This window comes from Chinchilla lanigera, unplaced genomic scaffold, assembly GCF_000276665.1.
Source record: "Chinchilla lanigera isolate Chin_1 unplaced genomic scaffold, ChiLan1.0 scaffold00069, whole genome shotgun sequence".
Lineage (NCBI taxonomy): Eukaryota > Metazoa > Chordata > Mammalia > Rodentia > Chinchillidae > Chinchilla > Chinchilla lanigera.
The window spans coordinates 10,265,163-10,287,722 of record NW_004955470.1 but is presented as its reverse complement, the minus strand read 5'-3'; the positions used below and the strand labels follow the sequence as shown (position 1 = coordinate 10,287,722).

The 22,560-nt window shown below is 55.2% G+C and overlaps 1 protein-coding gene and 1 long non-coding RNA gene across 2 annotated transcripts in view; both read left to right on the top strand.

Annotated features, from left to right (window-relative positions):
* The window catches only part of LOC102029171, a 2,422-nt gene extending 1,700 nt beyond the window's left edge, over positions 1-722 (top strand). The window contains exon 3 of the long non-coding RNA XR_263490.1: positions 344-722. This is a non-coding gene — a long non-coding RNA (uncharacterized LOC102029171). The remainder of the gene's footprint in view (positions 1-343) is intronic.
* An 883-nt stretch (positions 723-1,605) lies between these two features.
* Fhl2 (four and a half LIM domains 2) overlaps positions 1,606-22,560 on the top strand; it is a 46,001-nt gene continuing 25,046 nt past the window's right edge. Inside the window, exon 1 of the mRNA XM_005400786.2 lies at positions 1,606-1,715. The gene's annotated coding sequence lies outside the window, so the exon portion shown is untranslated. The remainder of the gene's footprint in view (positions 1,716-22,560) is intronic.

Below are 22,560 nucleotides of genomic sequence, written 5' to 3'. Positions count from 1 at the left end.
TATATACATACACAAGATAGCTATATATATAGCTATATATATAGGGGCACATATATATATAACTATATCTATATATACACAAGGTAGCCAAGATAATTGTGCTACTAATTTCTATTAGTTCATTGAAAGGAACAGTATTTATATTGTTTGATCAATTTTGCATGCCTAAATGTTATAATCTGAGCAACTACTCTGAAGATAACAATGTGCAATATAATAACCATTGTTAATTTCTCATCATCTTGTTTTGAAATTCTGTATCTTTTTTTATACTGTTTAAAATTTTTAAAAAATTGTGAACGTGTTTGCATGGAGCCTATACACACCCTCTCCTGTCCTTTAGACCACCCCCGATGACCTGTAATACCGAAGACACCGCAGAGGCTGGCAAGTGCTCGTCACCCTGCATTGCTTAGGGAACAAGGACAAGAAAAGTCTGTACACATTTTTCCCCAAATACCCTTGACTCTCCACCGATGGGTCTGTGGATCTGGGACCCAGGGACACCGAGGGTGACCGTCAGAAGCTCACCGGCCACAGCGTTCTGGCCCTGGAGGACACTTGCTCGCTCCAACATGAAAGGCTGCATTAGGAGGCCTCAGAGGATGGAAGGTGCTTTCAGTTTACTGTGTTCAGACATTTGTCTTCAAGGAGACGTTAATAACATAGGTTCTTCCCACCTCTAGAAGAAGTTTGAAAGGCTTAGTAGGAAACAGAAAATAATAAAATAAAGTAAATAATAAAAGAAAATAAAATGGGCTGGGGCTGTCACTCAGTGGGAGAGAGCTTGCCCACAGACCTGAGCTGGTCCCCCCATGCGTGGCGTCCCTGTGACCCACTCAGCCAGGGAAACAGGAGTGTGGGCAGAAGCCCAGGCCCCGCTGCCCGTCTCCATGCCAGCTCGCCAGCTGCTCTGGCTGTGTGGGGATGATTCCAGCTTCACAGGAGAAGGAAGGCAGCTGGGCAAGAGCTGTCCGCACGGCTGACCCTCTGCCCACACCCAGCTCCTTTCCCCATTGTCAAGTCCCACACTTGCTCCACCGTGGTGACCCAGACAGCTTGGGAGGGGCTAGGACAAGCCTGCTCCAGGACACACGCACACACAGGGGCCAGGAGGGACTCGTGGCTGCCCCCAAAACCCTGGAACCTACCCAGGCAGGGGTGTCTGCACCAGCGCCCACCCGCTCACAGCTGCGCCCTCAGCCGTGGTCACCAAGTGGTCCTGGGACCCTCCGAGCTCTGCTTAGCCCCTCATGCCCTGTGCACCAGGGAAGTGCGAGGCTGGGTGATCAGCAGGTGCCCTCTGCCCTGTACCCACTGCCCAGAGCTCCTTGAGGGGCTCCCAGCCCATGAGCTGACCAGCAGGCTCCCATCTGAGAGGCTCTGTCAACCGCTTGGCAGGGCAGGACCCGTTCCTGGCACCCACAGCTTCCCTCCTGGCTGCTCTTTGGCTCGTTCGGCTGCCCTTGAAGCAGCCAGGCCACATAGGGACAAGGGGGATGCGACAGCCCCTTCCCATAGGGCCCCCAGCTCCGTGTATTTGGAGACCTTAAAAGGCCTTCGGGAGCTGGTGCTGGGCTCTTATCTCTGGGTGCCGCATTCTGGAGGTGCATTATTTATAGCTCTTCTACCAGGGAAGGGGAGCCAGGAGGCCGGTGTGGCACAGCCGCTGTCCCTGGCCAGCTGCAGGGAGAAGATAGGGCAGTGACACTGAGGTAAGGCCCCAAGCCGTCTTTCCTCTCCCCTTGCCGTCCTTCCCAGCCTGTGTCTGCTACAGCCAGGCTCAGACACCAGCTGCGCTGGCGTCTCACTGTATTCAGGGAGTGCCCCGCCCTGAGAGAGACACCCGGTCCCAGGCACCCACAGATGCCAGCACAGCCCCCGGTGGTCCTGGACCCAGTTCCCACCAGCATGCAGTCCCGCAGGGCCGGCAAAGCTGAGGCTGCAGGGGCAGAGCAGGACCCCTGCCCAGTACCACGCAGGGACCAGAAGGACGCAGAGCAGGGGAGACCGCAGCCCGTCCCCCGCCCTCTTGTGTGGGGGACTGGATAGTTTTAAAGGGAAAGGGAGAGAAGAAAAACTGTAAAATAAACATCCAAAGGGCACAAGGACACAGTGCACTTGAGCCTTTTCTGTGCGACAGAATTTCCAGATGCGGGGAGGGGGAGTCGCTGGTGACGCAGGGGATGTGTGTTTACACAAGGTGACTCATCCCAGCTGGGGATGAAAGCACAGAGCTCTGCTGCCTGCTCTGAGAAGGAATTCCTGGGCGCTGTGCTGATCTCTAGCGCAGGACACGGGCTGAGGCTCGCTGTGCTGAGGGGTGCTCTTACCGGCTGGCCCAGTCCCCACCCAGAGAAGCGGTGTGTGATGATGGGTGACCCCTGCCCTGGCGTGTGCCCAGGCCAGACTCGGCACACGGCACTCAGCAAGCCTGATCCTAAAAACGATGTCGGGCGGCTCGCTTGTTGGTTTCATAGACTGAAGTCCAAAGACAGCTTGCAGAGCAGAGCTGCAGGACGGTGCTGTTATCTCATCTGCTGGGGGCGGGTGGTTTCCGCTTTCCCATTTCTTGAGCAGTGGCGTTGGTTCTGCGTTGTTCCTAGGGATTTGACAAGATGTGCCGTAATACAGTCTGTGACATGCTGCAATTCGTCTTCTCTTACATGTTTTGGGGTTTATCTGGGTAGCTGGGTCATGAACGGATGGTTGCATTTTGGAGGCCTTTTCTAATAGTAAGAGTTAAAAACCTTTTTTGGTGGTGTTGGGGTTAGAACCCAGGGCCTTACACGTGCGAGGCAAGCGCTCCCCCTCTGAGCTGTACCACGGCCTTGGGAAAGTGCTGTAAGGCAGGATTTCCAGGAAAAGCTGCTCCTCTCCCTGCCCACTCGCCAGCCCACCTGCCTACCTGTCTGCGGGCACATCCTGCTTTTGCCAGTTTCACCCTTTGCTTCCTCATCAGCGTCAGGTGCTGCCTCTGGAACATGCCATACTTGTCTGTGTGTTTCCAAACTGGCTGTGCTGAGCTACACCTTCCTACCCCCCTCTGAGACGTCCAGTATTCACAACAACAGCCCGGGGACTGTAAGTCACTCTCTCCCCTCCACAGAAGGAGATGGAATTATATCCATGGTGTTTCTATGTCCACACTATACAAGTAATGCGTAGGAACTCCTCGTTTATCGACTGAGTTATGGTTCTGCAGCTAGGTCGTTAAGTGAATGGGCGGCTAAAGGAGGAAGAGTGTACAGTGCGTGCATTACAGTATTCAGAGCAGAGACGAGGTCTGGGGAAGCTCCAGCTTGATGACTACACAGTGCTGTGATGCATAACAGGACAGAAGCCACAGTGCTGTGCTGTGCTCTACGGTCAGCAAACACTGCAGTGCTGTATGCACAGGGCGTACGGTACAGAAAAAGACAGGGACACTGTAAACAAGACCCACAGAGCTGGAAAGAAAGGCAGCTTGTGAATCTGAGCAGTGGCTCATAAGTCACAACAGCTGTTAAACAGGTGAGTCGTTAAATGAGGGATATCTGTACACTCTTCACAGAAAATACAGACCAGCAGAGAGAAGAACAGAGAAAATTGTGTGCCGTTCGGCTACACGGATAAGTACCTTTAGCTTTTGATGGCTTATCTTAACTCCTGTTGACTCCAAGATGTCTTGATGAGAATATCAGCCATTAATGTGGAGTAGATTCAAGAGAGAAGAAAAGATTGTAACTCCTTTAAAGTAATTTATAGTCCTACCCATGATGAACGCTTTTGGATTCACCTTAAAAACAATAATCTCTACAACATGGTAGGGTCTCTTATTTTTCCTCTTAAGCAGTTTAGTTGGTGACTCACTTTTGGTCCAATTTATGGTCAATTACTTTTACTGTATGTTCAGAATCTGATTCCTTGAAATTGGCTATGTCTGCTTGATATCATGTCTCAGTCACTACGTGCAGATGTTCGTAGTAGCTGGATACATGGGAAGTAAGAAAGCATAAATGGATGTGAGTGAGACTTCATTTGTACTAGCAACTGAACACAGGGCCTTCACACTGAGCTACATCCCCAGCCCTTTCGGTATTTTTCCGAGACAAGGTCTGTCTTGCTAAGTTGCCAAGGTTTGGTTCAAATTTGTAATCCTCCTGCCTCAGCCTCCCAGAGTGCTGACATCATGGGCAGGATGACTTTGGTGTGTCCGATGATGTCCGCTCTGTCACTGCCCCCGTTGGAGTCCTGAACACTCTCCTATGGGTGCTGGCTGGGCTGCTCTCCGGAGTGGGACTCACAGATCTGCCTCCTCCTTCCCGCGGCCATATCGGCCACTGTCAGCCGGGCCCCATGGCTCTAAAACTCGGATGGAAAATAGAGCGGGGCGAGAAGTTCCAAGCAACTGGCTGTGTAGCACGTGTGCCACATAAACATCGCAATTTCTACAGTGGAAACTGGAAAGCGTTTTTCTTAATTGTTTGTGAGTGTCGAGGGTTTGAGCCCAGGCAGGGCTCCCACGTGCTAAGCACATGTCATGTCAGTAATTTTTTAAATCAAATGTTAACTTTGAGGAAGTTTTGACAACTTGAGGCTTCATTTACATTTAAAAGATACCTCTTAGGCAGAGGAGAAATAAAAATGCATTTTAAGTTTTTAAATTGAAAAGTGGATGCTGAAAGAATCAGACTGAAGGGAACTCCTATCCGGTCGATTACACACAGCGCGCTCACTGAGTTTGTTACGGGCGAGGCCGTCGTCAGACATCGAAGGAAAGTGCCGGGATTTTGCTCCGGTCTCGGAGAAGCAAGCCTCCTCTGGTGCCTGAGACCAGGTCCATCCAGGAGCAGGGTGTGGGTGGCACCGCGGTAACTGTGCCCACCTGCTTGTACTAAGCGAAAGGCACCATGGGTGCTGTCCGGGTCCTGCGCTGTGCAGAGAGGGGCTGGTCTGGCGCGGCAGTGGGGTGAGTGTGAACGCGCCTCGCTCGTCACTCACGCGGGTCTCAGAGCCGCTCTCAACCAGCCTCGGATCCCTCGCGTCGCTTGCTCCTCGCTCTCGTTTATTTCTTGTCTTGATCGACTGTTCTTCAAACCACTTATTATCATACACATGTATACACCTGCAAATAGTGCGAGTGTGTGTGCGCGTGCACGCGGGCGTGCAAGTCCCTCGCTGTATGCAGGAAGTTGGTTCCCGGAATCCCCAGGACACTGGGCTCTGCCGATGCTGAAATCTCTCTTAGAAAATGGCTTCGCGTTCACACAGAGCCTCTGTGCGTCCTCCTCTACCGTGTGAGTCATCTCCAGACGGCAAACAACTCGGGCAACATGAACACACCAATGCTGCACACACAGCGGCTCCAGCTTCACAACAGCCCTGCGGTTTGGGCGGTCATAGCCACAGCCACTATTCTAACCCCCAGCTCCCATCCAGGAAATGCTGAGATCCAGAGAAGCGCTCCCCCAGGAGGTGCAGCAGCTGCTTCATTTCCTGTCACCACTGTGACAGGTCAGGGCGAGCTCACGGCTGCACACAACCGCCTCTTAGTGTCTGAGGTCAGAAGACATCACCGAGGAGCACTCTGCTACTGCAGCAAGGCCGGGCTGTGGGATAAGGTGTTCGGAGTGAGGGGAAGGATGCGGAAGGGGGTTCGTGGCAACGTGCCTTTTACTGCAACATTTTTTTATTGAATCCCACACCGTATCCTTCGATCCCACCTATACACTGCACAGGTGTGCAGTCCACACCGGGCTGAGGTGTCCATCTACCTCCTGCTGGTCTGTGGCCACCGCCAGTGCTCAGCACAGCGCAGACACCGAGGTATGGTCCTGGAGCAGCGCTGGGCCGCAGAGCCGGTGTGCAGCAGGCGATGCTGTCTAGGTTTGTGCAAGCGCTGCGAAGGCCTTACGACAGCGATGGAATCGCCTGACAGTGCATTGCGACGAAAGTTTCCCGCACCGAGCAACCCGTGACTGAGTGGTCCCAGGGTGAAGTGGGCAGCAGGCTGTGGACACGGCACTGCCCCCGCTGGCCTGCCCTTCTGTTGTGACTCTGTCCTAAAACAAGGCTTGCTGTCTCTCTGTCCACTCTGCACCTGCCAGGAATTCTTCCCTGCTGAGTTTCTCACTTCTGTGGTCTCCTGGCATGGAGCGAGCTAATAAATCAGGGTGGGACAGGGCAGGGAGTGGAAGTGGGAGTATAATTAGAGGTAGGTGTTGAGGGTGGCTCCCCAACCCTGTGTAAATGAAGGCGAGCAGACTAGATATAGACTAGGAGAGAAAACTGCCAAAAACCAGCGCCAGAGTGCCCCCCACAGAGAGGGTCAGGGCTCTTGCAGCCAGCCACGTGGGTGCAGGGCAACCTCGTGCTGCGGTTCCCAGGGTGGTGGTGCTGGAGCTGATCCTCTGCTGAGGACCCTGTTTCGAGGGCTTCCTCCTCCTGTGCTGGTATCTTTGCAGCTCCCCAATTCTCCTCCTGCCTTTCCAGACACCCTATCTACAACAACCGAGCTTGATCCCCCAGCCTAGGGCTGACCCAGTGCTGCCTACTTTATCAAAAAAGGAAAAAGAACAAATCAATATCCTGCCCCAGTCACCAGAAAGTGACAGGGCCACGAGAGGACACGTCTGAGATGGCTAAAAGCAGTCATGCTGATTAGGACAACTTCAGCCTCTGGGCATCTGCAGCTGGGTCAGGCGTCCCTGGCTCCGTGTCCCCACTTGTGACCATGCCATGCCAAGCCTGTGTCCCAGCACGCATCCCTGGATGGTTCCAGACCTAGGCCCCTCCTCTCCAGAGTTTCAGGGTCTCTCTTCCTGCAGTGGGGCAAAGGCTCTCACCTTTCCAGGAAGGGGCTCCCACACCCAAGCTGCTTTTCGTGACAGCGGAGAGAGGAAGAGGGGCCCGCAAAGCAGAGGGGTGCCGGGCAGGCTGCGGGCAGGAGAGCAAGGGAGGCGCTGGAGCAGACCTGCTGCCCCCAGATGTTCCAGGCGGTCCTCGTCCCCTTCTGGTCACTTCTGACTTGAGTAATGAGGCCTGGAGAGGGTAACTTGGCTGAAGCTGTGTCTAGAGGTCAAGAATGAATACTGACTTGTCTGGGGTGGGGCAAGGGACGCGGTAGGTGGTGGAGACAGAAAGCACATTGCCCTTCTGGAAAGCTGGCAAGTTCTTCCCTTCCCTCTTCCTCGGGGGAGGTTTTCCAAGGGCCCTGGGCACTGTTCGGCAGGGAGAGGCAGCCGGGATGGTGCGACTACGTGGCCACAACACTAACGATGCCTTTCAAGCAGAAAGCAAGGTGCAAAGACAAGTATCCTTCCTTCAGCGAAAGTATGGTGGCTGCTCAATGACTGTGGCCTGAAAACCAAAACGCAAAATAACAGTGAAGAAGTACTGCCAGTTTATCAGCCAAAGGTACTAAAATACTGCTGGGAACAAGACGCTGCTCCGGATTCAAGCTTCCTTGAGGTGTCCAAGTACGTCCTGTTTTCCCCGGTCTCTCTTCCCCTACAACGCAGGCAGCTGTGTTTGGAAAGTGCCATTGCTAGAGTTTATGAAATGCACTTCTGAAATCTTCAAGCAGGTGCTCGGTGACTGAAAGCCGAACTGTAATTCCCAATCACCTTTCCACTTGAGGGCCGAGACGCTGCCCGTTGACAAAAACCCTCAGAACTTAAAACAGTTATTCTGCGATGATTTTGGTACCAGAACCAACAAAATCCACAAAGTCACTGATCTAACGGGGCATGGCCATGTACATCTGTAATGCTGGCCCTTGGGAGGCTGAAGCAGGAAGATAACGTGTTCAGAGTCAGCCTGGGCTACGTAGGGAATTCAAAGCCAGTCTGACTATAGTGAGAATGAGTGATTCCGTCTCCAGAAAATGATGATGATGATGATGATGGTGGTGGTGGTGGTGTTGATGTTGGTGCAACTGATCGGGATAGTCATTCTCTCAATGGACCAAACCCAGGGGGCGCAGATAGGATCAGGAGACACAGGGAGTAGCAATATTAAGCTGCGGGCAGCATTTAACTTAGATTTCTTTCACCTGGTGCATTTTGTTGTCAATACAGGTCATGTGTGTCAGGACAAAAGAATTATCAGAAAGTTGATGTGAGTTGTCCTGATGTCTCTAAGAGGCTTGTGGCTTGGTTTATAGACTGTGTCACATCCAGAGCTATAATCCTGCAGTAGAAAAGAAAAGCAAACCAAGAGGAAACCAGAGATCAAAAACACAGCGTTTGTCTTTATGCATCCCATTGTAGCTCCCCCTCAGCCTGGCTTCATCATGGAAACATCAGCAGCCCACTACACGGGTCCCTGTGGTCCCCACCAACCAGTCCTCTCCACACTCAGCCTGCTGCCAGCTGGGGCACAGAGCCTGGCTGCAGCTCACAGGGTGCAGGGACTTCTCTGCCTCACTAGTCACATGGACATATTGGGAAAGAGACGAAAAGAGCACCAGGTTATATCTGCAATGCCCAGCTTGTCTTTAAGACTGTCCTCTCTGATGCCAGTTCACCACTGAACAAGTGTTGGAGAACTCACTCCAGAGCTAAGGACAGCCACTTTGCTCTGAAATTCTACACTGGGCAACTGCTCTGGGCTGTGTGGTCCATGCACTTGACTACAGGACCCCAAGAGGGCCACAAAGCCAGTGGGAACCAAATGACTTCCTGTTGAACACTAGTGTAAATAATAGCTTCATACACGACTACAGGACCCCAGATGGGACAAAGAGCTGATGGAAACTGAAAGACTTCCTGCCAAACATTAGTGTAAATATAAAAGTAGCCTGGTTAGAAAATAGAGACGTCTTTCTTATTAAATCAAAGACACAAATGTGGAAACCAAAGCCAAGCTGTTAAGTCCCTGACGGCAGGGACAGGGCTCTGTGAGCTCAGCACTGAAATGTGCCCTTTGCCTCGACAGTTACATCGTCAGTGAATTAAGCCGGGATGAATCCATCTCACTGGTCAGAGCTGAGGTCCTTTTCTACACCCCAGGCACTGGGCTTTCTTCATAGTGTGGTCATCCTAGGATCTATGGGGTTGGCACCACAACCCCTGGGGATACCAAGTCCACAGATACTCAAGTTCCATAGATGAAGACAGTGCTGTGCTTTTACAGAGGCTCTGCACCCCTTGCCACGTAAATCCTCCCTCAGTGCCTGGTGATGCTGACAGCGGTGCCTGTGTGGCTCTCCTTCCACACACACAGCATAGTGCTGCAGTGCACGGTGAACCCAAGTTTGCTTTTGCAAGGCTTTGGAATTGTTTTTCAAATATTGTTAATCTGCAGTTAGTTGAACCCCTACGTGCCGAGCCTACAGACATGGCTGTGAATTCTCTATCCAACAAGCACCATCCGTTTGGACCGCGAGCCATGGAACCTGGCCCGTGGCCCCGAGCAGAGCCAGAAACCGCCACAGAGCACCAGGTCTCCAGCACAAATCGAACTCCCTCGGACTTGCTCCAGGACACCCCACCTGGGACTGGCCGCCCTTCTGTGTCAGTGGCAGCTCACGTCCTGGTTGTATTCTCAGGGGTAACCTTGTTCACTAGGGATGCCTGGGCCTCAGGGAGCCTGACTACAAGCCATGGCTTTTCTGGGCATCTTCTGTAGCACAAGGACACAGGATGCTGGGTGCGGCATCCGCGTGGTGTGGATGAGCTGGGTGGTGAGTGGGAGCTCTTCTCCCAGCCCTTGCTCCTCTAGGGCCTCCTTGCTCTTTCTGCTCCATGTCCATCAGCTTCTTCATGCATTGTTACTTAGGAATAACGTTCCAGTATCATCGTAAAGTTGAATGTATCCCCATCCCAAGATTCATATGCTCAGGTCCAACCCTCAAGATCTCAGCATGGAACCTTATTTGGAAATAGGATTGTTATAGAGTCAATGGTTAAGATAGGTCAGTGGGGGCACTCCAGTCTGACTGGTGTCCTTATAGGAAGGGGACACAGGGCAGAAGCCCTGGTGTCCACCAGGACAGAAATGAGAGGAGTGAGTCTTCAAGCCTGGGAGTGCCAAAGGCTGCTGGGGAACCCAGGAGCTGGGAGAGTGGCAGGGCAGGGACTCTGTTCTTGGCCTTTGAAAGGACTGCCACCTCAACCTTGGACTCCCAGCCTCCGGAATCAGAAGGGTTATGGCTTAAATCGTCCAATCCACTGTACTTCGCTATGGTAGCACTTACAGACTAACACATGGTGTCAGGTGGCTTAGCTCCACAAGACAGGAATTGCATCTCTTCTGGAAACATTGGCTGCTGCCTCTCCGACTGCCACTGAAAACACTCACCTGCTTTCTCTTTGTCTAATAATTTCCTCAGGGGCAAGACAGAGTTCTGACACACACAACTTAAGGGAAGAGGGGCCTATTTTGGCTCACGGTTTGTAGAGGTTCAGTCTATGGTTGGCTGGCTCCAAGGCAGGGCAGCATGGCAGAGGGGCCTGGTGGAGGAGAGCTGCTCATGGCATGGGGCACAGGAAGCAGAGAGAGAAGGGAGGAGCTGGGAGGAAGACGAACTCTTCCAGGCCACACCTCTTCCACCAGGCTCTATCTCCTAACAGCAAGTCAGCTATGAGCTCATGATCCAGTCACCTCCTGAAAGCCCTGCCTATGGATGCAGGAGGCTTTAGTGACATCTAGATACAAACCATAACATGGACCATGTGAGCTGGGGAGAAAATAAACTTTCCTCTATCCTTTATCTTCTGATGGGACTTGAGAATTAAACTAACAGAAGATAGATTATCAGGAAAGGAAGCACAGAAATCTTATTTGATGGTAATGTCACGGGTGTTGGGGTCTGGACTCTGTTTTAACACAGTGATGCATTAATGTCGTGCTAAGGAAAAGCTGCCAGGAGTTGTAGGAATGGCGACTTGAGGGAGGTGGATGTATGGGTGAGAACTACTGAGAGAGAAGGGCTTTTAGGGAGATTTGTGGTGCAGACCTATGTTGGTGCCGACTTCCTTTCTCCGTGAATGGGGTGTTCTCTGACACAGGAGGAGGAAGGAGAGGAGAGAGAGGGATCCCCTTCACTGAAGGAGATGTACTCGTGCTTCTAGGCAGACAGGGATGAGGCTGGCAACGAGTTCTTTCTGGCTGCTTCCTTCAGCTCAAAACTAACCCTTGAAGTAGCCCTTTGGGGCCACCTGTGCTGATCCCTTCCACGCACCGCATCCACCTGTGTGGCCGCCCTCCCGATGTCCAACTACAGGAAAGCTCTTTGTGACAGAGGTCTGTTAAACACAGTGACCAAGGCGCCCCTGTATGAATGCTGCTCGAGGAATAACGTGCAGAAGTCAGCTGTGCAGATGGATGGTGGGATCCCTGAAGAGAGGGCAGAACAGCACGTCTGCAAGGGCCAACCTGGACCTGACCTGCAGTGCATGCATGCAGGTGCATGGGCGTCCTTGCACTGGAAAGAGAACCAGGAACGGGGCCTGGATAGCTGGCGGACCTGGCTTTATGGGGCCTGGTCCTCCTGATGCTCAAAGCTCTACTCCCTGGCAGTCAGGGACCCTGCTGGGGTTCTCAGCCCCGTGGGGCTCTGTGGTTTGTCCTCTGTGGGAAGCTGCCCTGCTTCTGAGGGCAGGTCTGCTTACCACCCCGGGTTTCCGGTCAGTCAGAGGCCCAGGGTTTGGGATGCTCAGCCCCACAAGCCCAGCGTGGAGACCTGTGAGCCCACGTCCCTTTCAGGGTCACATCTGTTTCCTGAGTAACAGCGAGATGCTGCTTGCCTTTCCCTCAGTGTCCGCCCTTCTGTGGCACAGAAGCAGAGGTGGGGAGACTCCAGGACCTGGGGGTCATGCGGGGAGGGGCCCCAACCCGCACGAGGAGTTGGTGCACCGTTCGCACCAAGCACTGGCAGGAAAAGGGAGACACGGCCTCTCTCCTGAGCGACCCCAGGAGACAGTGACCGCTGCTGGTGTGTCTACCTCGGGCCTGACACGTGGGTCTTTGTAACATCCGGCCACAGGGAAGATGACTTGACCCTACAGGGGTTCATCTTCCCAGGCTGCCTCCATCCCTTTGGTCACACTGCTCCTCGAGCTCCAGAGGGACATTCTAGGTTAACCGTCTTGGTGGCATTGTGAGGACTTGGCAAATAGCAAATTCCTTCCTCCTAGCTGCCCCGACCACCTTGCTCCACACGACCCCTCGCAGGGTGCTGGCCGAGCCTTGACTGTCACGGTGGCCCCATGGCGCCAGGCTGATCACAGACGCCCTCCAAGGCTGGGGCTCTGGGGGTGTCAGAAAAACATATTCTAACTGAAGCCAGGAGTAACAGTCACGGCTTATTACTAAATTGCTCTTGAAAAGAATTACTGAGGAAAGTATTGCGCTCTCTGTTTCCTTTGGTGCTTTTTCTCGGGCTGGGGCGCAGCTGTGGAGATGTGGCCGTGGGTCCAGCCCCACATGGAAACAACAAAAAGTGGCTCTCGGTGCGAGCATCGTGGACCATCGGTCACACTGGCCCTACAATTACAATTACTTGTCTAGCAAGAAGTCACATTTTAAGACTAACTCAAAGACAATACTAGGAAATTATGCCAGTGTGCTTCCATTCTGTGTACATTTTAGGACAGAGCGGGGAGCACCCTGCCTTAATTTAGGGTCTGGTTCCAAGGTTCACAAGGTTAGAATGCCTGAACCTAAACGTCTGAGGTCTGACGTACAGCGAGGTCCCGCGGCAGAGGCCCTGGGGTTTGTCATCCTTTCGCGCCGGTTCCTGTCACTGCTCTTCTCACTCTTGATGTTTCACATGGCTTCAATCAACCAGCCACAGGCTCCGGGCCAGGGTGGTGGAGGCTTGCAAGGCTGAGGGCCGTGAGACTCCCCCGCTTCTCCACGCGGGGCCTGGCGCCTCTCCTGAGGTCGCTGTCACACCCGCAGGTGGCTGCCCAGGTTTCCACCACATGGCTTTCCTAGAGCTGGCCGCTGTCCCTGCGGCTCTTGTGGTTGGCTTTTGCCTGGCCAGGCTGACTGTCCCTCTCCCCTGCGTATGGCCCTTTCCTGTCACCCACATCCCACAGTAGGAAGAGGTGACAGAGGCAAGGTAAGCGCACGTCAGAGAGCGTCGCCTGCCCAGGCGTAGGCTGGGGCTCTGCCGGCCCAAACAGCATGAAGCACCGCTGTTCCCAAAGCCAGCAGACCACACAGCCCCACAAGCCGCTGCAGGGGCTTCACCCGCCCCAGGGGCTGCCTCGCAGGAAGCATCTGACTAACCCGGTGCATTATGAACCCGGCCCACGCGCACCTCGACCCTCTCCTCCGCCCAGAGCCCAGCCACGGAGAAGCAAGCGCTCCTTTCGCAGCTCCTCGGGGCAGTCTGCGCCTCCACCTTGCCCCATTGCCACAGGACAGCGAAGGGGCCACAAGGTGAGGCTCCAAGGGTGAAGGCGCCACGAAGCCAGCCCACCCAGGTCCCACTTAAGAGACAAAGCTCTCCCGCCTCTGCCCTGGCTCTGAGGTCCGCAGGACGCTACCATGCCGCGGAATGACCCTGACCCCGGTCCTGCTGCCTCTGGAACCGCAGACTCTGCTTCCACCTCTGGGCCTTTTTAGGACCCCTGGCCCAGGTGGCACAGTGCCAGCCCTGGAGCTGCGGCCAGGCCGGCCTGACAAAGACCCGGGAGGTCTCCAGGCACCCAGGAGGGACCCACACACGGCTCTGGACGGACAGCTCCTCCCCAGCCCTCGCTCTGTGTCAAAGGCCCGGGAGGCCAGCCCCCGAACCGCAACGGCCCGCTACAGAGACTCGTCAGAAGCGGGACTCCGACAGTGGGCACAGTGGCGGCTAATGTGGGGCTCGGGACGGCTTCAGCCTCCATCTGCTCTCGCAGGGACTGCACTGTCCACAGGCCCCGGCGATGGCTGTGTCCCAGGCCTTTGCTGTCACAGTTGCAAACATCACCCTCCTCAGTGGAGACTCCTGGGCCCTTCCTGCTGCAGCCTCCCAGCTCCATCCAGCTCCCGGAGGTGGCCTTTGCCACCAGCCTCTCAGCTGTCAAAAACAAGGACATGAGGGAGGAAGGAAGGAAGGAAGGAAGGAAGGATGGAAGGAAGGGAGGAAGGGAGGAAGGAAGGGAGGAAGGAAGGAAGAAAGGAAGGACGGAAGGAAAAAGGGAAGGAGGAGGAAAGAAAGAAAGAAGGAAAGAAGGAGGCAGGCAGGCAGGCGGCAGTGGAAGCGATGGCCATGCCTCTGAGCTCACTCTGCTCTTATTACAGAAAACAGACCGAACCTGGGAAGAAATAGCACGAGGAGGTTTAGGAGGCAGTTTACTGCACTGGTGGGCTTACTGGGATTGCTCCAGAAGAGTCAGCCCCCTCTCCTTGGGGTTTAGGCTTTTACAGGAAGGGCAAGCTGGGAAGTACAAAGGCAGATTTGGCGCGTATGATTGGAGGGTTGGGTGACATGGGTTGCTGAGGGAGTTTTAAAATCCCCGGTTGCATTGCAAGGCCATCAGTTATACAAAGGCAATAAAGACAGGGGTCAAATAAGGGAAGAAATGTTGTTATTGGGCCTGCCAGACGCGTCCGCTTGGGGGGCATCCTGGGCAGGCTTTCTTGGCATGCTTTCACAATTTCATTGTCCCCGCTCACTCTGATCTCACTCTTCTCTGCGCTTGCTTTCCGGACCGCAGCAGCGCAGTCGATGTCAGTCAGCTTTCCGCCCTGGGAACAGAGCAACCGGGATAAACAGCACACAGTGTGAGAGAAAGGTGTTCGGCTGTGGCTTGAGCTTCTGTGCCCTGCTGGCGAGGACTGTGCGCGGCCAGGTCGAGGGAGGGAGCAGGTGAGGGAGCAAGCTGCTTTGCTTGCCCACAGCCAGTAGGAAAAGGGAGGAAGAGGAGGCTGGAGCCCCGCCCGCTGGTGGTGACCTTTCACCTCCTCCCAATACAGCAAGCTGGGGACACTTGGGGGGACACCCCAGACCCAGCCCTTGCAGGCAGGTGCACTCACTGTTGGCCCAGTTAGCTCCACCCAAGCCAGCAGAGCCGCCCTCCTGCACTGCCGAGCTCCCCTGCACACCACCTGGCCGGGTGCAGGCTGTGGTTTGACAGCACCAGGGCTCTGGCCGGGTGGAGGCGCCAAGGCATGCTCGCCGGGCTTGGAAATCCCCGTCTGCCCTGCACTGTGGGCGTGCAGGGTGACAGGAAGGGCGCTGCAAACCTGCCAGCCGGATCCACCTTTGGGAGCGTTTCCACCTCCACCTGATACCTGTGGGCTGTGCTTGAAGGTCAGAAGGGGCCTCTGCCAGCTGCAGTAGCACCCAGGTCGCCGGACAGGCAAGTGGACCCACAGTGCAGAGAGAGAACCAAGGGCGTGGAGTCGGAAGGCAGAACCGCGGTTTTATTCTGCAGTTCTCATCTGTACAGACGGCTTTTAAAGTGCTCAACAGAAGACCAATGTGCTCTAAGCGGAATGTGGAGATGTGGTGCAGTTCACCGGATTCAGCTCCTACACATGCACGCTGGGACGAGTGCAGACGGGGACAGCCAGGCAGCCCCAGCGGGGCCGAGAGAAGAACCCTCCAGCAAAGAGAAGCCGGCCTCCTCAGCCAGCGCCGCGCCAGCACCCCAGGAGCGGCGGTCCCTGCAGCCTCTGTCCAGCTCCTTGCCGCCCGGGCTCCCTCCGCTCAGGAGAGGGCCGTGCCAAGGCCACAGCTGCAGTGTCTTCCACTTCGCTTCCCTTACATCGCTGGTGCTGGCGGGAGGGCTCTCGGCAAAGCCCAGACACCTGAGCTGCCAGGCAGGAAGTGGCCTGAGTGGCTTCGTCCCGTGAGGCCACCTCCCTCTGCCAGAGCCCACGCGGCTGCCTTACATTGCCCTAGACATTTGGAGAAAGCTGGATTCAGCCCAGTAAGTGCTGACCTGAACTGCAGAGAGCTGTAGCCGGGGGTCCATGCCTCCATCCTTCCCATAGGGGCCGTGCTCTGCCCTCTGTGTTACAGAAGGCAAGCGCAGGCTGTGGGCAGGTCCCCACAGTGCCCCAGAGCCCAGCTAGCCAGTCTGGCCTAAGGAGAGAAAGGGGTTTGCCAGGCAGGGAGGCAGAGTGAGGTGGGCACTGAGGAGCTCCGGGGGCGGGCTGGGGTGCCGCTCAGTGCTAGAATGAATGTGTGCTCGGGGTGCGCAAGGTCCTGGGTTCGACCCCATTGTGCGCCGCACTACCTTCCCACTGGCTGTGGGCAGAGCAGGTGGGGTCACAGACAAGGCACGGGCAGCCTCTCTGTGACTCTGCCCCCTCTGGATCTCAGTGCCCGCTTCCCTGTCCTGGTAATTTTCCAAACACGGCCTTAGATAAAGGAAATCTCTCAAGCATTCTCTCCATCTGCCTTTAGCATTTCCTGGAAACCCGGGGCCAATAGCAGCACGGCACACAGGGAAACTGACTGTGATCCAGCGGGTGAGTCACAGCGCACTCGCCAGCCCAGCAGGCCTGCTTACCTTCAGGCCCCGCGCAAGGTTGTGGCAAGGAGGCAAAGGAGGAAAAAGGAAAAGAAAGAAAAGCCAGCCCCTGCTGGTAACTTGCCCCCAGGCCTCGCGGGCCTTCCGGAAGGTGATGAGTCATCTGTGCCTGTGGCCCAGTAATCGACTGGCACTTCCCCTATAAGGAGGATTCCGGAGGTATTATGCACTTAGGATGGCCAAGGAATTCTATTTCTTTTTCCTTTTTGGCAAATAGTTCTGCCAGGAGATGTTGAAGGTAGCACATGTTATGAAACTCTGGTCTTCAGCTGTCTGCCATCCTGAGTGAAGTGGGAGGAGGCCCTGGGAAGGTCCTCAGCCCGCTTTCTGCACAAGCTCCAGCCTAGCTTTCATCACCTGTAGACCTGTATCACGGCAGAGTTCTGCACAGGAAGTGGGCATAAAAATGACTCCAGGAGAAGCTCAATTCTTGGCAATAACACTCAAAAGTAAGCAGAAATGGACTGCGGCCTTTGTCCCACACGTGGGGTAGACACAGAGAAGAGCCTCACCTGTGCCCACAGGCACGGCCTTCTAGCACCTGGACCTTACGTGTCCCCAAAGCCCCTGTGTTAACCGCCTGGTCTCAGCTTGGTGCTGCTCAGAGGAGGTGGGACCTTTAAGAGGCAGGGCCTAGTGGGAGGGCTTGAGGTCACTGGCCTTAAAAGGGATCATGGGAGGCCCTCCCCCGCTCTGGCCAGGAGGTGAGTGATTGTAAGGAGCCGTTTCACCCCCGGCCCACAGCAATGTGGCCAAGCAGTTCTGGCTGGAGCCTCCAGAGCTGAGGGCTAGAATGATCCCCCTTGTGCACCAGTGGGTCACCTTCAGCATTTGTGAGAGTGACAGGAAGCAGACACAGCTCCCCTGGAGTTCTGGGTCCTTTGCTCCAGATGCCTGCCTGCCTGGGCCACAGGGACTCTCTGCTGATGACCCAGTCATAGCAGAAGTACCGCAGAAGGACTTCGGTGATGGACAAAGCTTGAGGGTTGGTGACACAACCCTGACGCAGACATTGCAGAGTTGGGTGCTCTTCGGTTAATGTCCGGGGGACCTGTGGGGGAGAGCACTGCCCTGGGCTGGGGACTCTACGAAGCCTTGGAGGCCACAGGGAGAAGTGTTTTCATGGATCACAGAGACGCTACCCGAGTTCCTACAGGAGGGACTTGGCCCGTTTGCCCGGACCAGGGCAGCCACACAGCTCCCCCCGGGGGATCGCTGGCAATGACCGGAGAGGGAAGAGCTGCCCGCAAAGACAAGCAGAGGAGCGAATGGACTGCACCAGAAAAGATCAACTCAGAGAAGGGTCTCAGAATATGTACAAATTTTATGAGTCAACAATATAAAAACTCAAATAAGAAGCCAACTTTTCAGGGCCTCCTTTAGATGTAGATTTCACCTGAGAGCCCGGCCCCATGCAGCTCCGAGGAGCTGTGGTGTCTCTGGCTGTGTTTGGGTGGCTGTGGGACCAGGCAGAGCCCGTCTCGCGGGGAACCAGGCACCAGGGAAGGTGCTGCCCAAGGCAGCTCTGACCGCACAGGCACTCCGAGTCATCCAGGGGCTGTGGGTTGGCCCCAGCAGCGGTGCTTTGAGGCTTTCGCCTCTGCCTCTGCCTCCGTTGAGTCATTTGTGGGAAGCAGCACCATGAAGCGGGTGGGGGATCTGCCTGTCAAGAAGGAGCCGGGCATTTTTCCTCCTACCCAGAGCCTGGCAGAGGCAGAGGGGAAGGAGGGAAGGACAGGCCAGCTGAGTCGCTCCAGAGTCTTTGAGGAGTCTTTGGGGCAGGCGGAGGAACGAAGCTGGGATCCACAGGCTCTGGCTGTGGCTGCATCTGGCTCCTCCCCGTGGAGGAGGCCTGGGAGCCTTGCACAGCTCGGGGTGCGCAGGTGGGCGCCGAGCCTGCAGAATCACTTTCTGTGGCTGCTTCCTGCAGGGCCCAGTCAAACAGTGCTTTCAGAAGGAGCGAGCCCAGCCTGCTGACCACTGCCCAGGGATCCCCAGGGGACAGCCAGAGCCCACCGGACCCCACTGCAGGAGCAGCATCGTGTGAGGCTGCCCCTCCCTGCCCCCCCTTCTGTGGTCTGAGACACTTACTCACCTTCCAACCACGTGAGGCAATTAAGGGCAGTCAGCTCTGAACCAGAGGGAGCTGTATGCTGTTTCCGGCCTGCCAACCTGGGCTGGAGCGGATCTGCGCGGGACGTCCTTTTTCTTAAAGGGGACAAAGTGCTTTCGGCTTCTTCGCACAGCCTTGCAGAGGTCCCATCCACTTCCGGTTTTCCTGTGCTGCCTTTCTTCCCAGGAGAGTGAGGTCGTCCTAGTTCTCCAAGGGGGATCTTCAGGTGGTAGGCTGAGCCCCTGCCTCACCGGACCCCAACACAGCAGCAGCCCGCAGCGCACTGCAGAGACCAAGGAAGTGGGGTTCCCGCAACTGGCCACTCGGCCAGGCTCCCCCATCAGGTCAAGTTCCACCCATGTCCGCCCCTCGGAAAGAGGGCGGAAACGCACAGCTGCAGCTGGAATTGCCGCGTTCGGGACTGGATCTGCATTTGGTCCATCAGACCCCAGAAACTGACCTTGTTCTCAGGCTCCTGTACACTACAGAGTTCCTGGCCGGAAGCCCCAGGGGTATGAGCTCAGCCACCGCAAATATCCCAAGGCCTCTGAAAGTGTCCCTTTTTTGTGTGTGTGGTGTTGGGAGCTGAACTCGGGGCCTTCACACTGAGCTGCATCCCCAGCCCTTTTGTATATTTTTTATTTTGAGACAGGGCCTTGCCAGGTTGCTGAGTTGCCCTAGCTGGACTGGACTTTGGGGTTCTCCCGCCTCAGTGTCCTGGAGTGCTGGATTACTGGCATTCCTGACAGTGTCCGGGCCTCCTACAGCTTGGCTGTTCCAGGCTTTGGGAACCTGGCTACCACCCAGGAGGGCCCTCTTGTCTCTCCTGATCCCCAGCTGGGGGGCCCTAAGGTGGTGAGTGTGTGTGTGATCAGTGAAGGAGTTACTGAAGCACTGGAAGAGATGAAAGAAAACCCTGCTGAACTGTCCATGTCGCCATCCCATGCCTCAGGAAAAGGTTTCTCAATTTTCCCCTCCTCAGAACTAAGCTTTTATCGAGAACGGAGGGTTCGAGGCTGGAGACGACTTTTATCTTCAGAATGGGACCTCAGTTGCACTCGAGTGAAGTTTCGTTCCTTCGTACCTTAGATTCATTGCTCCTTTCCCCTTGGATCAAAGCACACATTTGCTGAGTACCCGGTGTGTGCCAGGACTGCGCCACCTGGCGACATAGTTCGTGTGCAGCAGATCTGAGATCTTCACAGCAGCTGACGAAGGATGTGTTAAGGGACCATTTTACAGATGAACAAACTGAGGGCCGGGGAGGCTCTAGATTACCTGAGCTCCCAGCACTAGCCAGAGGCAGGACAGATACTTCGATCCGGGCCTGGCTTGGGGACCAGGTACTCTTTCGACAATACTCTGTATTGCTCAGCTGCCAAACAAGCACAGAATGGAAGCCTGGGCTGCTCCTCCCACGGGATCTGCCCTCACGCCTGTGTTCACTGAGCACGTACGACGTGCCCCCGCTGCAGGTGACCCTAGGGACCCCGTGGTGTACAGGACAGAATTTTCAAACCCACCCCCCAAGGCTAACCTTTGAGTGTTCATACAAGCGCATGTTACTTTGCGTTTCTCTGTCTTGGGTGTCTAGCCAGCCTCCCGTAACTTTCTATCCATCTCAGCCTAATGAATTTGTTTCCTGTTACTTTTACTTTTTAACTATTTTTCTTTTTGGAACGAGGAATATGTGCACCAAGCTCAAAAGTCTCACACACCCGCACACACTCGGTGTGGACAGGAAACCTTCTTCCCCTGCCCTGCTCCGAGCCACCAGCTCTCCCCAGAGGCAGGGACTGCTGAGGATGCGCCGCCCCTTCCGCTCTCTGGGCCCTCAGCGGGTCCAAGCCCCGTGTGAAGTGCTCTCTGCTTGTACTTTCCTCAGCTGCTCTATCGTGGCGATTACTGCATCAGTAAATAGCGCTACCTCCTTTTCAACAGCTTCGCGCCCTGTTGGTGAAGGTTGATGCGGCCCCGGGATCTTGCTATTACAGTTCCGTGGGGCGCCTCTTGGCCCTAGATCACGTGTGTGCGTGAACCACCTCCGCAGGAAAGTTCCTGCAGGGAGAAATGCTAGGAATGCCACCGGCGTGTGTTTTTGTGATTGAAAAAAACCCTTGTCATCTCTCAAGCATTGCAGAAGGAAAGAGACCTGTTTAAGGACCCCAGATATCAGTCTTCAGGCTCCAGCGTGTATCATCAGTCAGCTCTGCTGACCCTGTCCCACACATCCATATCCATCTTGGCCGGGCACGGGGGTGCATGTCCGTAATCCCAGTACCTGGGAGTCTGAGGCAGGAGGATAGCTGTGAATTCGAGACCAGCCTGGGCTATAACATGAGCTCAAGGCCAGCCTGAACTGCATAGCGAGACCCTGTCTCAAAAAGACAAAAAACAGAACAAAACAAAACAAAAAACACATACACAAATCCATATGCATCTCCCACCACCGGAGTTCACTTTGAATCAACCCCAGATACAATGTTACTCTGCTAGTAAGTACCTTGGCTTCCGGAAAAGTAAAAGCTTGAAATAAAGGAAAAATATGTGCATGACTTCATTATCATGCCTAAAATAATCACTTCTTATACCATCAAATATCCCGGCAGTGTCACGTTTTCCAGCTTGCCGCAGAAATATTTATCTTTGAACAGTCTGTTCTCTGATCAGAATCCAAGTGAGATCCAGACATTGCAGCTATTTCTACTTCTTTTCTCGATCTAGCGCACCTGCTCTGTTCCTCTCTTTTTCTTTCTGCGGCGGCGTTGCTGCTGAAACCGGGAAAGTTTGTTTCCAGACACTGGACTTTGCCCAGAGTCATGTAAAACATCCCTAAGGTTAAAAAGGAAACACACGTGTGAACTGCAGGATTTCTTGGTAATAAAGCACAGTGTAGCAGAGTCCCTGTGACACAGGCAACACGGTTATGAGAAGGAAAACTGTAACCCTAAGTAACTATATTAATAAAAGTGCATAAATGGAGCACACAACTCCAAGCCAAAGTAATAAGAAAAGAAACCAGAAAGAGGGTAAGGACGTCATGCATATTTCATCACTTTGTAAGCCTGTTTCTGAAACTGCAGCCTGAGGCTGTCCCCGGCGAGGGGCTCCGTCTGCAGTCCGCCTCCAGATGGAGAGCCACTGTGGAGACTATGGGCATGGGACCCCACTTGGCGCTGGTAGCTGAGTCCCTAGCTGCCTTGGCTAGCGTTCAGGAGGAGTGGGCACCCTTGGTCCTTGGCTCAGGGGCTAGGAGGTGAGTTGGGGGTCTACGGGCTCCCCACATGCATGCTGGCTCTAGGCTCCTGTCTGCAGCAAGGCCAGCGGTGTCCAGTGTCAGATGGGCCTGGCATTTCTGGCCCTGTAGGGTCCTTGCACGGCCTTGTCCTGGGGGACCCTGAAGCACAGCTCAGCTGCTAAGGGGCCCCTCTGCTTCTTAGGTCAAATCTCTCTGCCTGCGATTTCCTCACCATGAAAAGGGATGATAATCTTTCCAGTCAGGGGTGAGGCTCGCAGACCAGACCCATCCCTCAGTACAGTAGCTAAGGTGCCAACACTTCACACGGGGTAGCAGCCAGAAGCCGGCCGCCTTCCCTGGAGGGGCTCTATTGGGCATCCTTCAACCTGAGTGTCCCTCAACCTTAGACACTCGCGCCCCATCTTCCTTGCGCGCAGGTGGACCTGATCACCGCGCCCCACCCCTCCCCAGCTGCGCCCGGGTCCAGCCGCGCGCACCGGGCATGTCCGGCCCTGCCCCGGGCTGGGGAGAATGCCCCTGACCCGCCTTTGTCCCGGCGGTTCTGCGCGCGGGAGCGGCGTCTGCCGGGTCAAGGGGACCTGGCCACCCAACCCACACGGGGCAACGCCCGCGGACAGCTGTGCGCCGGGCCAAGGGCGCGGGGTCGCCCGGGAAACAAAGCGTGGGGAGCCCGGGGTGCGTGCGGTCCCCTCCCGGCCCGGCCCGGCCCCCAACCCGCCCAGCCC